The following is a 13,633-nucleotide window of genomic DNA, read 5'->3' as shown; positions in this document are numbered from 1 at the left end:
AACTTGCGTAGCATGTAGATCTCCGTACTATGCTTTAAAATTGGTTGCACCCATTATATGTCCAATAATCAGCAAAGATACCTGAACAATGTCAATAAGTTTAGGAAAAACAAACTTCAGTATCCAATCATCACAAAACAAGTAAAGCATAAGCAAAAAATTAGGACTTCATCAAATTTGAAGAAATCTGGAGATAATTAAGAAGTTATATTTCATCAAATTAAAACGATGAGAGTGCAACTAACCTCTAGCACATCACACAGATGACTGAATATACATTTTAAACACAACCCCGACTTAGGATACACAGAACTGTTTTCATCCGAAAGTGGCTGAAGTCCAAAACCAATATACCGCTTATAAGCACTCGCCTTTCTTGCTAGTACATATCTAATGGCAACACAAAATCTTCTTTCTATACTTTCAGATGAAGTTTTCTCAAGCTCGAGGACAACTTGATAACTCCCCTACACTAATATTCTAATACGCGGAGCAAGCAGTACTTGATTCTGCGCCCCTGCGGTAAAGAATACCTCAATATCCAAGATTCATCTTGACCCAGATTTGCTGCATAACATGAATAAAATGCTCAAGCAAGGTTACACAACCCCTTCCCCACGAGAAAATTGGTATTCTAGTCCAAGAATTGAACTTTCATCTGTGACGTTCAATCAAATTGTCTCACCAATTTTCGATTACTTGAAGCAATACTTACTTTATTCCTGGCAAAGATATCAATTGAAACCTCACAGACTTATCAACAGTTATGAAATTTATTTAATTTCTATAGCTAAAAACAGAAATTCATGACTGAAATATTTAAGACAGACATTTTGATATTCAGATAGACAAAGAGAGGTGCTTCAAAAGCATTGCCGAAAGTACTCTTGGCGCTGTTTGAGCATTAATGATGTCTATTTGCATAAGTGGCCTACAGGATTTTGGGAGCCATATGTTCTAATAAATATACATTAATGGAACCCAAGTTCTTTTCTCACAGAGTGTTTCTTCTTCTCGAGTCAAAACAAACAAATTAGAGAAACCAATTGTTTGCTCATCACAGAAAATGGGCCAAAGAAGTTTCGATACAACTAAGGTCTGAAATGATGTAGTTACAGCAGGAATGTCTTAACAAAACCGAGTTTCAATCTTATCTACCATTGAATCTGATCACTGACCTACTGCAGCTACATTAGTTCCCGTTAAATAGCCAAACCGATATAAATTTTCACAGCTCCAGCATACTTTTAAAGAAATGTTACAGTACTCCTAAAAATTGATGTAGAGTAAATATTTACCTTCTTCTGCATAGTTTTGTCATTGGGTAATTGTAAGTAAATTTTTCTTCATAACCTGAAGAATCGATGCCCCAAAGAGGCAAAATCAAATCATCTAACTCTATGAAATCACTTTTTAGTAGATCATCCATTAGAAGCCCCCCATTAGATTATTAAACATGCACACCATTCATCATCATATTATCACTTTATCTGATTGTAGAAAACCCGTGGATGACCATAAACCACCATCAAATACTTGATGGTTTATAGCAACATCATCTGCTTGATGAGTCGTCTCGACCATTATATCTTTGTCTGCAATAACGTCGAACCAGACAACCCTTACTCATGGAACCACAACAGTAGTGTTAAACAAAATCAAACAAATTAGGAAAAGAAGAGTGACAAATACCTCAAAATAATTAATCTCCATGAAATTAATAGCAAATGTTTGCTCATCGCCTTGATTGAAATCTTCCATTGAAGAAATTTGTCCCAAATAGAGAGAGCGGGAAATGTAACGCTATCTTTTTTATGAAGATTGTAACGGAAGGAGTGAAATTTAAGCGTTCAAGGAATTGGGGAATTGAAGAAAGTTACAGAAGGAATTGAAGAATCCTTTTCTGATGGAGAGAGGAAAATATGGATGATAGCATAATTGGTATGATTTGAAGACCAAGATTTAATGTGACCCAAATCGATGGTCAGATTTGTATGGTTTATATGTTTCATCCTAAGCGTAATGAGAGTTAAAATATTGGAAGAAGTCCTAAAGAAAATACAAGCCACTTGTTTAGCCAAAATTTTCTTCATTTGGACATACCAGTTATAATATTAATACTTAAATTTGAGACAGAGACATTTCATCAAACACTTTCTGTGAATCTCCATCATTTAAATACTTAATTTTCAGACAGAGACATTTCATCAAACACTTATCAGCATATGAACTCTACTTTGAGCAAAACCACTAAATCAACCAAACCTCAAATTGGGTATTTGTTTCTTTTCTATTCTGTGTATTTTGGAACCCCTATTAATGGTAACGATAAATTTTCGAGCATGGGTAATCAACCAAAGAAAGAACCCAAATGATACTTGAAGAAAAAACAAAGAACCCTAAACATTTCATTTAACAGGAAGCACATACGTATTTCAGTATATACCAAATGATCATTTCAGTAAATTACTTAAAGAAAGAAGAAATGAGTTCTCCAAAAAATAGAAACACAACCATATTGGAGAAGAATTACTTGAGAAGAAGAAAAATGCTAACCTTTCCGAAAGAAAGAACAAAATGATACTTGAAGAAATGAGTCCTCCACACTTCCACAGGAAGCATATATGGAGAAAGAAGAAATGAGTCCTCCACAAAGTACATACAAAACCAGCGTGCTTGGTATTACTGAACCAATGAAGCAAAAGTTTTCTAAACATGAGAAGTCGTTGTTTTATGGAGCGAAAGGAGATGTGTCAGTTGAGCAGATATGTCCACTCAATCGAGATGTGTCCGTTGAGCAAAAGGAAGGCTGTTATAGGCGCCCGACTACGAGGACCCACCTAATTATATAGGTAATACTGATCCAAAGGTCTGTACCAAGGCTGAGGTGGGACGGACGGATGGATCTATCCAGAGGTTTGTCCTAGTCAGCACTCATCCACCTATTTTATTATATAGATCTTTCGTCCTTCTTTTTATATCTTTTACCCATAATGAACCTTTTGTTCGGAGATGTTTTTTTGACCTAGAAATTGTTGAATAAAGTCAAAACTTCAAGAAGGAACATACCTTAAGTCATTCTTTACATAGTTTTATCGTGAAGATGCAAAATAGTCAATCAATCTAAAATTCCGAAAGGTAATAAGTTCAATAGACAGAATAGTTGAAACATTAAGCAAATTGTGCTTCTTTTGGCCAAATCACATATATATCAAGTCCAGTCACAAACACATCATCTCAATGATCGTGCAAGCTCGCTAGGTTTTGAAGTGTCAAAAACATTTTAGTATTTTCTAGAGTCAATTCACAACCACCAAAATCTACCCACATACCACACAATCCTATCCAAAAGATAGGAGATAATAATGTGATCCATATATAAGCTCATCTTATTCCCATTCAATTATTGGGTGGAATATTTCATCAAAAAAAATATTTATTGGGTGGAAAATAAAGCTATAGTTTGAAAATGATTTCCTTTTAGTAACTAATAGTCAATTAGAAATACAATCCGACATGGAAGGGAGATAGAATGTAGTGTTCCTCCTAAAAGATTAAACACTCTTATCTAGTGACACGAGGCCTAAAACTACTAAGCGGTGAATATCACTATGAGCCGTGAAGGCCGGTCCCTTTATATTATAACATGTTATCAGCACAATCCGCTTTACTATGATGCGATTTTAGGAGACAGTGTTGTAAAGTACAACCCATAATGAGAGTGAAACAGAGTTTGGTGCTTTTCTTAAGAGGATAGGCATCAATTTCTAGTGAAATCTTTTAAAACTATGAACACAGAAGTGGCAAAGCGGACAATATCATTATCGACCTTAAAAATTGACTGGTCTACCTCTTTGTGGACCAAATATATTTTAAGAGTCTCCAACCAGGGATTATGGCTTGGGTCTACTCTAACCCAATAGAGGTAAAAGTAAAAAGATACTCATCACAAAGTTATAAGTTTCTTTCTCCATTTATGTCATACGACATAAATAAATTGAATCCTTAAAAAAAACATAAATAAATTGAAGATATAATACATACTATATCATTTTTCTTTGAGAAATCGACTACGATGTACGTTAGTCATTATAAGGGATTTGATATATCATCAAGATGTGATAAGTACGATAACCGCCTAAGTTAAACTACGAATGAAAGAGGCCTAAAACCCAACAACATATTAAAGAGGCCCTAAAACCCGACAAACTTATTATTTTTAATACCTTTAATAATTCAAATTCAATAACAATAGATTCTACTTCCTTTGAGAATCGAACTTTAGACCTCCAAGATTTTAAAGTACAGGTCAACAATACAAGAACTTTCTTAAAGGTTGTAAATGATAGGCGAGGTTAAACTGCCATAAGCGGGTACCATCCCATGCGTCCTAGACTCCTGGGTATATCAAAATGGGAAGAACACAACCACAAAAAGTATTTCCCGGGATAATGATTCTATATAAATCCTAGAAGATGTAGAAATATCACCAAGAATTATTAAAAGAGGGTCATTGAGAAAGTAATAACATACAAGGTGAGTAGGTGACCACATGAATCATGTTATATACTTTATTTTCCCCATAGTTATTGACTTATTAGAACCTTTTTTTTTTTTGTTGAAATATCTTATTAGAACCTAGAAGGGCATCATTTTTCATGTTTGTCACATCTTTTAATTTTCAACATATTAAATGACTAACCCCATACTCTCAATCTATTAGAATCGCATCCTTTAACTTGTTCTCTTTCTGTAGTGTTATTTATTGGCTAAAAAAATGAATGAATAAAATCTAAATAGTGATTCTTTTTTATTTTAATTCAGAGAGGGTTATTCCAATTCTTTTATTATATTTTATTTATATCCCCACATTTACAAAAAACAAAATCACTTCTCAGTTACGTCTGAAATATATAATTATGCGATTTAAAATTAGGACAAGTGACTAAGTCCATCTTATTGCCCTAAGAAATATTTATAAGAACAAAATTAAGCAAACTCAAGTTCAAAATTACACAAGTTTGGGACCTTTTGGGTTGGCATACTTAAATGAGACTCGCGAGTGAAAATGCGGATAACACGAGCAAAAATGTAGGGAAAAAGTCAAAAGTATAAAAGAAAAACAAGATACATAATGAGAAAATAGAAATACTATCTTGAATGTATATTGTATAGAGATATAAAAATAAAAAGAGTAGACTAGTGGCACATATATTCTAATTTATTAAAAATAAAATCCACCGGCGTGGGATCCCTTATCCTGTTTAAGATCGCCTGACCTAGTTTAGTCAAACAATAAAATATTTCAGAGTAATTTAAACATTTTTTAGAATAAATAGCTCTATACTAAAACAAAAGGTAAAGAACTTTCAACAAAAAAAAAAAAAAGACAAAAGGTAAAAACATGAAATATAGAATTTTAGAGCAATTAAATGAAAGAATAATCTTAGGGAGAACATGAAACAACATAAGCTACAACTAAACTTTAAAAAAGGTTTGACTCTAAAAGGTTTAATTTCGAATCTAAACCAAATTATCATAAATGGTACCAATGATCACTAATTTCTCATTGCAGAATGCAGACCATAATTTACTTACTTTAGTATGAATTTGGATTTTAATAGTGAAAGCAATAAAATTGTTATAATGTTGTACTTCGTTTTGAACGCCTACCCCGTTTTTGTGTTTCCTGTGGGAAAGTGGGACACTCGATGAAGTTCTGTCCTATTGTACTTCGTTTTAATGATTTGTTAAAATGGAATCTAAGTGACGAGCAGCGTTCCTTGGTTCAAAAGGCTATTCAGCCAAAGTATTCTGACTTGTTTCGAGTTCCATTTTCTTCCAGGGGTCCAGGTAAAGCATTGGAATCGTTCAATACAATTTCCTCCACCGTTGGAGTAGATCATAAAGGAAAAGGAGTCCTCCCTATACGTGAAGACACACCTAATGTAACCCCTATTACAGACTCGTTTGGAGACCTCCTTGACCATCTTAATCAAACTAAGAGGTCAAAGGTTATCACAAACGAAGGAATGGTAAAAGGGATCAATACAGGGACCTCCTATTCCGCCGAGATTGAAGCTAATATTGACGATTCTCCTAAGGATAATGTTGAACACCATAACCCGATGATGCCGGATCGTATCAAGCGAAATTTAAAAAGAACATCAAGATTAAGTATTCCTGACTTATCCACTGAAAGGGCCACGGCACCCGTAATGCCGAAAACATCATGAGTTGTTTTGCTTGGAATTGTCGGGGATTAGGGAACACCCCGACAAAGAATACATTATACCAGTTCCTTAGGTCTATCCGTCCCTCTTTGGTTTTTTTATCTGAGACTCGCATTTCCTCTTCTAGTAATATCCCTCTTCTTGCTAACTTTGGTCTTACTAATTTTCTTCCTGTTTTTTCTAGTGGACGTAGTGGAGGTCTTCTCTTATATTGGAGTGATGATATGTCTGTAAATGTTAATTTTACCTCTAATAATCTTATTCATATTACTATCTCTAATTTTCAAAACTCCCCTACATGGGATCTACTATGTATCTACGGTCCTCCTAGAGTGACTGATCGTCGTACCTTTTGGGACGATCTATTGCCCCTAATTATTAATAATCATAATCCTGTATGCTGTATTGGAGACCTTAATAATATCATTTATCCCTCGGAAAAATGGGGTGGGAGTTCGAATACTCCTTTTACTCAGACTTTCAAGGACTTTGTGACTCAATCGGGCCTTATAGATATTGGGTTTAATGGCCCGGCGTTCACCTGGACCAATGGTAGATCTTCTTTTCATTTAACGCGAGAGCGTTTAGACAGGACCCTTTGTTCCCATTCCTGGCTTTTAGACCATCCGTTCTCAGGCCTCTTTCACCTCCCTAGATACAATAGCGACCATGCCCCCATATTACTTAAATTTCATGTCGAAGGTAAAATTCTGAATACTATTTCTAGATATGAAACCTTTTGGACTAAGCATGATCAGTTTTTGGATACTTTGAAGCATAATTGGGAGGAAACTACTGGCCCTTTTCATGAAAGAGTCTGCCTAGTTAAGAGTGGTCTTACTAATTGGAGTAAAAAGGCTTTTGGAGTCCTCTCTAATAGACTGAACATAATTCGGAAGCGTTTACTTGACATACAGTCCTTTCCTCCTACAGACGACTCCCTGGCTATAGAAAGTGAGCTTCAAGAACAACTACTTTTTTTGGAGGATGTCCATCGGACAAAACTAGAACAAAGGTCTAAACAACATTGGACCCACAATGGTGATAGGAATACAAAGGCGTTTCATAGATCGATGTCAAACCGTCGAGTAAAAAATAGAATCATCCAGCTAAAATTATCTAATGGTAATGTTTCAATTAATGAGCAAGAAATAACTAATGAATTGATTTCTTTTTTTCAGAATTTGTTTCAAGCAGAGTCAGTGACCCAAGCTCCAATTGAGATTTTAAATGCATATCATGTGATCCCGGACACTGAAATGGGCTACATCTCAAGGGTGCCTGATTATGAGGAAATTAAGGAAGTAGTAATGAAAATGGGATCTATCAAGAGTCCTGGTCCAGATGGTTTACCGGTTCACTTTTATCAACATTGTTGGGACGTTATAGGACCGGACCTTGTTTCGTATATTCAGGATGTATTTTCTTCGGGACAGATAGATCCGGCTATAAACACTACCACTATTGCACTCATTCCCAAAATCAGACAACCGAGTATGGCCACGGATTTCAGGCCGATCTCACTATGCAACTCAATATATAAATTCATCACGAAAATAGTGGCGAACAGGATCAGCCCCTTTTTGGACCAATGCATCATGTGGACACAGAATGCCTTTGTCCCATCTAGACAAATTATGGACAATATTGTAATGTCCCAGGAAATCATTCACTCAATGCATAATTCTAAGGCTCGAAATGGTGGGTTCTCACTCAAGATTGATATGGCCAAGGCCTATGACAGGGTCAATTGGGACTTCTTGCACCAAGTCCTTCGGGCTGTTGGTCTTTCAGGTAACTTTCTTCGTCTCATTTTGTCGTGCATTTCAACTCCTCAGTTTTCCATTCAGATTAATGGCTCACTTCATGGGAGTATAGTTGCTTCTAGGGGAATCAGGCAGGGTTGTCCTTTGTCACCCTACTTGTTCCTCCTAGTATCTCAGTCACTCTCCCTTCTCATTTCTTATTATGAAGCTAACAGTTTATACAGTGGTTACAAGATTAATAAGAATAGCCCCTCTATATCTCACCTACTATTTGCGGATGATCTCATCCTTTTTGGGAGGGCTAATACCACACAGCTTCACATCATTATGGAGATCCTTGACACCTACTCCAACTTTTCTGGTCAGCGAGTTAATTTTAACAAATCTTCCATTTACTTTGGCAAAAGGGTTCCTCAAATAGTTCGATCTCAGTTTATTAGCTCCCTTCAAGCTCCTATCATGACTAATCAGGCAAAGTATTTGGGTTCCTTTCTCCTGAAACCTGGGAACAGAATAGATAGTTACTCCTGGTTAACGGATAAGTTCAAGAATACTCTATCAAATTGGAAGTCAAAACTAATATCTCAAGCAGGCAAGACAGTTTTAATAAAATCAATTCTGGGAGCATATGGTACATACTCATTCAGCTACCAAAAAGTACCAAAAACTATAATTCAGAGACTTGAACAAGTAGAGAGATGCTTCTGGTGGGGCCACTCAACTTCAGAAAAGAAGCTACATTTTATCAACTGGCAGACTATTTGTTCTCCTAAGAAGAATGGTGGTTTAGGGATTCGTTCTCTTGAAGAAGTAAATGATTCCCTGTTAGCAAAGATGACATGGAGAATCCTCTCGGACCCAACTCAAAAGTGGGTACAACTACTTCAGTCTAAATACATAAAGTCAGGTAACTTTTGGACTGTGGATATTCCTAACCATTCTACTTCCTTTTGGAAAGCAATTCTTCATACTAGAGATTTTATGTGGGACCATATTATTTGGTCTATAGGTGATGGTAACACAGTTAATATTGTTTCGGACCCATGGCTATTAAATATGCCTAATAAAATCCCTAGTACTATTCAGAACCTCCCAAGCAATATATATAAGGTTAGACATCTTAGAAACACAGACAATACTGATTGGGACTATAATATTCTGCATACATATTTTGAGCAAAACTCAATTGAAGCTATAGCATCTGTCTATATTGATCATTTATCTAATCAAGATAAACTAATTTGGACCCCCACAGACCATGGTCGATTCACTAGTAAATCATGCTATCAACAGCTTAGGCCTAGACCAAATCTTTCGAATGGTATTCACGATTTTCCTTGGTCTAAACTCTGGAAAAACTCGACCATGAACCCTAGGATCCAACAGTTTATATGGAAGCTTATACATAATGGGATTGCAACTTTAGATAACATTGGTAAGTATAATCCTACTGTTATTCCTATTTGTAAGCTTTGTAACTTGAATGAAATGGAAACTATCAGGCACCTTTTCGGATCTTGCCCCAAATTCAAAGAACTGATCATGATTACTAACAATAATAAACTACTAGCTCTTTCGGAAGATCCGATCTTTAACTTGAATAAGATTTTAAGTAATGAAGGAAGTAGATCTATAGATTGGTTGCTATATACTCATCTGCTTTGGGGATGGTGGAAAGTTCGCAATGAATTGACCTTCAGCTCGAAATCTCCTGATCTAATGCGATGCTGGTGGACGATCAAACAAGAGGTAAATACTAACCCTTCCAATCTCCCTTCATCAATGGATTTAGTTCACATGCAGGACGATCTTTGGATGCCTCCTCCTCGATCGGTAGTTAAAATCAATGTAGACGGAGCCTACAAACTTCCATCGGCGGCGGCAGGAGCTATTGCGAGGGATAGTGACGGTCGGGTCTTAGGAACAAAATCACTTAGATTTCCGGCGACTTCAGCTCTCCACAGTGAGATGATGAGCTTCAGTCTGGGGTTGGATTTAATGGAAGAGCTGGGTGAGGGATCATATATCATTGAAGGTGATTCGAAGATCATGGTTGATCTCCTTTCAGACAACTCGCTCGAAATCCCGTGGAAAATGTTGGGTGAGATAAGGACCCTAAATACTAGGGTTTCTCAAGCTCGTGTGAAAATTCAGTTTTGCCCCCGTAATTTTAACGTTGAGGCACATAAACTGGCTCAGTTGGCAATTTAGCCTTTTTGACGGAAGTTAGTTTCTTCTGTCCTTTCAGATAACTCTAGCATTTGGTTTCTTTTCCTGTTTGGTCCTAGTCGGGTACATCCTTTGTAAGAAACCTTATTCTATATTATTGAAAGCTTATTTCAAAAAAAAAATAAAATTGTTATAAATATATAAGGGGGCGAAGTACAAAAACTAGAAAGGAGAAGTGTACATACACAAAAAAGAAATAATGATTTTGATTAAAATTTATGTTAGTCAAGTTATCAAGAAACATAATAAAAAGTTGTCCACCATCAATTGTTGTAGTGGTGTGACATTTTCCTCATAAACCTCAAGGTCATGTAGTTAAATTTTATTATTTAGTAAAAGAAAAAAGAATCTTATATAAGGATCTATAGTTGGGTGACCCTAAAAGTATGAAAGAATGGAATTTAGTTAGACTCAAAGGGTACCATAAGGATCTATAGTTGGGAGGTTTTAGACCTCTTTAAATCCAAAAACTAGATTAAAAGTACGACTTTTCCTGCACTTATAAACTCATATGGTGCCTCACGGCCTCCCTCTCATATATTGACTAACTCCTGTACTTATTCGGCTAGAAGTATCATGGGCTCTAATGCCAACCTTAGATAATTTTGGTATCTTTCACTATTAATAGTAGGATTTTTGAGTGAGAGGTCCAAAAAATGGAGGGTAAATAAGCATTACCCCCAGCCTAAAAAGAAAATTAGAACCCAGTCCAAATTGTCAGGACAGCTCACAGTTTTCTGGTTTTTATTTTATTTATCCCTCTTTTACCCCTCCACGGGAAAGTTCTGTGTTTTCTGACAATCTGACGGACGACAGCGAAGCAATTAATTCCCCGTACATGACGTCATGTCAGAGAAACATTCAGATTTTCTGAAAATTCAAAAATGGCGCCATTTTTTAACGAAATTTCAGCCAATTTTTTTGGATCCCTCCCATTATATTTTGTTTTAACTCCTTCTTATTTTGTTTTTCACATTTTATCTTCTTCATCTCTTTCAATCTCTAAAAACATAAATTTTCTTTTCTTTCTCTCTCTCTAAAAGTTTTATTTTCTTATTTTTGGATGTTCATCATTCTTTTTTGTTTCACATTTTATTTTCTTCATCTCTTTCAATCTCTAAAAACATCAATTTTCTGTTCTTACTCTCTCTAAAAGTTTTATGTTCTCATTTTTGGGTATTCATCATTCTTATTTTGTTTCACATTTTATCTTCTTCATCTCTTTCAATCTCTAAAAACATTAAAGTTTTTTGTCTTTCTCTCTCTAAAAGTTTTATGTTCTTATTTTTCTTCTTCATCACTCTTATTTGTTTCATATTTTATCTTCTTCATCTCTAAAAACATCAAAGTACATAACCAAATGTCCAGTGCACAGAACCATTTCCGGTACAGGAGAAAATTCTCAGTTCAAAAGTGTCCAGTACTAAACCAAATGGCCAGTACATAGAACAATTCCCGGTGCACAAGAAAATTCCCCAGTACAAAAATGTCTAGTACATAACCAAATGGCGAGTACACAGAACAATTCCCGGTACACAAGAAAATTCCCACTACAAAAATTTCTAGTACATAACCAAATGGCTTGTACAATTCCCAGTACACAAGAAAATTCCCAGTACAAAAATGTGTAGTACATATCTAAAAAATGACCAGTACCCTAAATAGTTCCCGGTACACAAGAAAATTTCTTTATACAAATCAATGAAATACTACCAAAAATGAAGAAATTTGTTGAGATTGGAAAGAGATCAGAAATAAATCTGGAAAAAAAGAACGAAATTTGTTGAGATTGGAGAGAGAAATATGTGTGGGAGAAAATAAAAAAGAAATAAGAAATAAATCTGGAAAAAAGAACGAAAATGGCAAGTTGGTAAATTTTGTAATGGCAATTCTGTAAATTCGTGGAAAGTACAAGGTTTAATGTCAGGTGCGTCAGACTATTTTTCAAAAAAATTCGCATTTCCCGGGAATTTTTCGGTGGCAATTTTGTGAATTTATGGAAAGTACACAGTCTGATGGGAGGCGTGTCAGATTATTTGTCAGAAATTTTCGAGTTTCCCGGGAATTTTTTGATGGTCGTTTCGTAAATTTCAAAAAGAAGAAGGGTGTTTCGGAAATTCCACCCCTAGCCTGACTTTTTTGGACCTGCCCCTCATTCTTTATCTGCAGTGGGCCTGATACATATTGTTGGGCTGATTTTGGGCCTTTTGCCCAACCCCTCTTAATAGTATTACTGACAATATAGCCTTCCTAATCATTGGTTTCTTTTTTTTTTGTTGTAAGGAATCAATGGCTTCTTGACGACTCCGATGGAGAACTTACTACAATGAATGTCACTAAAACAAATAGTCGGATAAAACACCACAATGCATAATCTATCTATTATATAAAACAGAAGGGAAAACGATGACTGGGACAAACATCCTTTTTTAATAAAGGATATTGTCTAGAGGCCCTTCTCAAAATTTAAAATATAGTCCTTCGTAGAAATAAAGTTCCCTATTTAAAAAAACAATAATCTTTTCCTCTTAGAAATAAAATAAATAATTTAAGAAAAAAAGAAAGAAAATAAATTATCTATATAATAAAACAGAAGGGAAAACAATAACTGGAACAAACATCCTTTTTTAATAAAGGATATTGTCTAGAAGCCCTTCTCAAAATTTAAAATATAGTCGTTCGTAGAAATAAAGTTACCTTTTTAAAAAACAATAATCTTTTCCTTCTTAGAAATAAAATAAATAATTTAAGAAAAAAAAGGAACAAATTAAATAATTTAAGAAAAAAAGGAACAAAATAAATTTCAAGGGTTAAAAAAAGAAATTAAAATCTCTCTCTCTCTCTCTCTGAATAAAATAATAATTGATTTAAGAGAAAAGAAACAAAAAAATAATAACTAATAAAAATCTCTCCCTCAAAAAAATATAACAATAAATTTTGTAACATTTGATCGATACAAGTGTCCGTGCCCTAGGGCACGGGATATACCCTAGCCTATATAATAAAACAGAAGGGAAAACGATGACTAGGACAATCATCATTTTTTAATAAAGGATATTGTTTAGAAGTCCTTCTCAAAATTTAAAATATAGTCATTCGTATTTAAAATATAGTCCTTCGTAGAAATAAAGTTACCTATTTAAAAACAATAATCGTTTCCTTCTTAGAAATAAAATAACTAATTTAAGAAAAAAAGAAACAAAATAAATTTTAAGGGTTAAAAAAAGAAATTAAAATCTCTCTCTCTCTATCAATAAATAATACTAACTAATTTAAGAGAAAAGAAACAAAAAAATATTACAAAAAAAATAATAACTAATAAAAATCTCTCTCTCTCGATAAAATATAACAATAAATTTCGTAACATTTGATTGATACAATCATACAAGTGTCCGTGCCCATGTG

At 34.7% G+C, this 13,633-nt stretch overlaps 1 long non-coding RNA gene across 1 annotated transcript; it reads right to left on the bottom strand.

The window, feature by feature from the left end:
- Nucleotides 1-1,308: 1,308 nt before the first annotated feature.
- Nucleotides 1,309-2,768, bottom strand: LOC147540119 (uncharacterized). The gene is made up of 3 exons (XR_015225905.1): nucleotides 2,557-2,768; nucleotides 1,693-2,049; nucleotides 1,309-1,595 (listed from the first exon to the last, which is right to left on the bottom strand). It is a non-coding gene; the product is annotated as an uncharacterized LOC147540119 (long non-coding RNA).
- Nucleotides 2,769-13,633: the final 10,865 nt, after the last annotated feature.

The sequence above is a fragment of the Eschscholzia californica genome, unplaced genomic scaffold (assembly GCF_041429995.1).
Source record: "Eschscholzia californica isolate CP2 unplaced genomic scaffold, dmEscCali1.0.p SCAF_5, whole genome shotgun sequence".
NCBI lineage: Eukaryota > Viridiplantae > Streptophyta > Magnoliopsida > Ranunculales > Papaveraceae > Eschscholzia > Eschscholzia californica.
Note: the sequence above shows the minus strand (reverse complement) of the source record. Positions and strands in the feature narration are given on the sequence as shown.